Raw genomic sequence first — 3,814 nt, 5'->3', positions numbered from 1 at the left:
TGTACGATTAAGTTTATTGACAAGTCTCTTTATCAGTATTCTTAATTAAATTTCTTAATGCATTTAACTACTCTATTGCACTGTTTTCCTTGACTATAGACCTGTGTTGTGGTTTAGATGAGATTGACTCTCATATTCATGTTTGAATGCTTGGTCCTAGTTTATTGGAACTATTTGTGAAGGATTTTGATATGTGGCCTTCTTGGAGTAGGTGCAACTTTGGAGGAGGTGTGTCAGTGGGTGTGTGCTTTGAGGTTACAAAAGCCCATGTCGGGCCCAGTCTCCTTTCTTCTCTCTGCCTTCTGCATGTGGAGAATTATGGAAAGCTCTCAGCTACTATTTTGCCACCAATCTTATATGTGTTCTAAAATGATGATCATGGATGCAGTTACCCTGTAGAACTGTAAAACTGTAACCAAGGCCCAAATTGAACATATTCTTATCAAAGAAGTGCCTTGTTCATAGTATCTCTTCACAACAATAGAATAGTAATGAAGACTATTCTATACATGTCTTTTTGAATGGCATACCTAAAATAACTGCTTCTAACATTGTTGCAGATGTATCTCTGACTTTTTCCTTTTCTTGGGACGCTTTTACTTTTATTGGATTGCTGCACCCAGCCTTGATATGAAAGCTTTTACCTCGTCTTATTGTATATTGTTTTGTGCTCTTTGGTTATAGTCTCTTAGAGACCTGTTCTTTTCCGAAAACCAATTGGACTGAAAATGGATCTGGGGGAGAGAGAAGATGGGAGAAAACTCAGAGCAGTGGAGAGAGAGGAAATTGTGCCATAAGAATCTGTTTATATTATAAATAACAATAAGTAAATAAAATAATAAAAATCTGTCCCAAGAAATAGCATACAGTGAATGTAAATATTAGGTAGTTATAACATGTATTTGTGTGCATTTTATGGCTTTGAATCAAAGCCTTTTGTCTTAAGTTTAGCAAAGGAGCTCTAATTTAAATTAACATATACCAAAATTTATCCAAGAAGGGCTTTCATAGGTTGCAAGGGTATACTTCAAACGTAATAAGATCTAAGGTGAAAAAAACCCAATATTATATAAGAACAGAATAAGAGAGTATAAAGATGTTTACAATAAACCACAACGATTAAAATAAACTACTCTTTAGAAATTGTCCATATATAATACACATGATTTCAGGGGTCATAACATTGCAAGTATTTTTTGTATATTTGTATGTATATGAATGTGCATGTCTTTGTGTGTTTAAAAGAAAAGAAAAAAACTTTGATATACCCATTTTAAAAGGCAGATGACAATACTCAATAGTATTTCTATAGGGAAGAAGACTATGGCAGAGGATAAGGTAGAATAACTGGACTCAACTCCAAAAACAACAAAGACTTGAAATTTCTATCCAATATCTTAAGGCTAATGGATAAAACATAACTAAGATTAACTTGAAGAAAAATCAAGAGTTAGGACCTGGTGATATAGCTCAGTGGTTAAGGAGAGTAGTAACTGTTCTTGTAGAGCACACATGTTGGATTCCCTGCACCCGCATTGAGGTTCACAACCATCTATAATTCAAGTTACAGGGCAATCCATCTTCTTCTAAACTCTGGTGGCAGTTCAGGTATGTATATATGTAGACAAATACCTATAATATAAAATAAAAATTGAAAATATAAAACAATAAACTTCAAGGGGTACAGGCAGGTTCTTAAATTGGTTTTTAAAAATTATTAATGAAATTGGACACTGGAATTCTAGGCTAAAATTAAGTGTGGCACTTCTAGTATTATAAAGTCTCATAGTAAAATGACTCATAGGAAACTCAATAAAATTTGTTTAAATAAATACTTAAGGATACAACATTACTAAGTTAGCATATTCAGAAGAGAGCTAAATAATTCATATTTAGCATGTAGGTATAACTCCCTCATCACAGAACTACATGAAAATAATTTTATATGAAAACCACATCTCAAATTGCTGACTTAAATTTGATGGAGGAAAAAAAATAATGGTAGAGATATCATAACACAAGACTATCAATTATTTTACAAAGCTTGACTAACAAAAAACAGCATGGTGCTGGCACAAAACAAACATGAAAAGCAGTGATATTGAAGAAACAACTCAGGAAAAACTCATAAAACTTCACAAATACACACTGAAGAAAAGACATTTTCTTTAAGAGTGAGCCTAGGAAAAATGTGTATCTGTTAGTAGAAGATTGAAATTTAATGTGACATATTCCTCACATTTCACAAAAAATCAATTCAAATAGGATGAAAATTATTAATGTAATACCAGAAATTTTGAAATATAGTACATCATAGCTAAAAACACATCGATGGATGTTCATCTGCAATGACTTTATGAATAGATCTCCAATAAGTCAGGAAATAGCAACATTTGACAAGTGGGATTGCAACAAACTAAAGAGCTTCTGGCCAGCAAATGAAAGAACAATGTGAAAAAACAGCTTACAAAACAGAAAAACCTTGTCAGTTGTTTAACTCACAGGGTATTGATATCCAGAACATATAATTTGTAAAAATTGAACATAAAAAATCCAAACAAAATAAGAACACATAAGCAGAAAATAATTTTCAGAGGAAGATATACAAAGACACTGATATTGAGTGAAAAGTGGTTAAACATCATTATCTAAGACATGTCAATTAAAACTATACTGAAACATCTAAGACATGTCAATTAAAACTATACTGAAATCTCATCAGTAGAAAGAGTTATCATCAAGAGGTCTAACAAGAAATTCTTCTGAGGATGGAGATACAGATAAAAAGCAGAAAAGAATTTATCTAAAAGAATCAAAATCAATATAGCACAGAGATACCTGTGTATCCATAGTTATTACAATACGCTATAAACAATAACCATGATATGGACTAGCTTAGATGCTGAAGAGTATATGAATGGACAAAGAAAATAGAGTATATGAATACGTTAGCATTTTATTCAGCAACAAAGATAAAGTCATGTTATAGTAACTGATTTGGTTCTCAACATAAGACTCAGGGGCAGAGGGAACCTATCAAGGTATTGAATAATACCTTGATTCAAAATGGCCTGTTTCCATATCTATTGGACATTTTCTCAAATGTTTACTAATGTGAGCTGGCACAGATCACTTTGGGTAAGTGGACCCAGGTAGAATATATACAAAAGGTAGTTGTGCAAGACATGTAATAACTGCTCCCTCGTGGTCTTTGTTTTATTTCTTGCATTTAGTTCCTACCTAGGCTTCTCTTGATAAAGAACTGTAACATGCATGCCAAATAAACCCTCTCTTCTCCTAAGTTGTCACTGGTTGTTTTTATATCACTGTCAAGTGAAGCACACTAGGACAAGGTATGAGGAAAAAATAGGAAAGAGGTCAAGAAGAGTGAGATTAGAGGGATGTATAATGGGAGTGATTAAGCAAACCAAAGGGAATTAGTAATAGCAGGGAGGAGGAGAAAGGTAGATAACATTGAATATATATTATTGAAGAAGCAAATATTTATGTCCAAAAATTCCCAGAAAAATCCTTTAACTTGTACAACTATTACACATTTATAAAAACTGTGCCTGTTATATAAACATTATAAGTAAATATCAAAAATATAATCAAAAGAAGAAAGGAGGGTGTTTGAAATTCACTCATGTATCTGTGATGTTACTGTCCAGCAGCAATGTTAAAAGGGGTAGGGTAACCTGGAATATGGAGTTAGAAGGAAATAGGAGGAGATAAAAAGAGATAGGAGGAGGAGGCAGGGTGGCCAAAATTATACCTACCCACGAGGAAGGTACCTTAAAACATTAGACAGGAG

Source organism: Mastomys coucha, chromosome X, assembly GCF_008632895.1.
Source record: "Mastomys coucha isolate ucsf_1 chromosome X, UCSF_Mcou_1, whole genome shotgun sequence".
In the NCBI taxonomy this organism is placed as follows: domain Eukaryota; kingdom Metazoa; phylum Chordata; class Mammalia; order Rodentia; family Muridae; genus Mastomys; species Mastomys coucha.
This window is presented reverse-complemented; position numbering follows the sequence as displayed.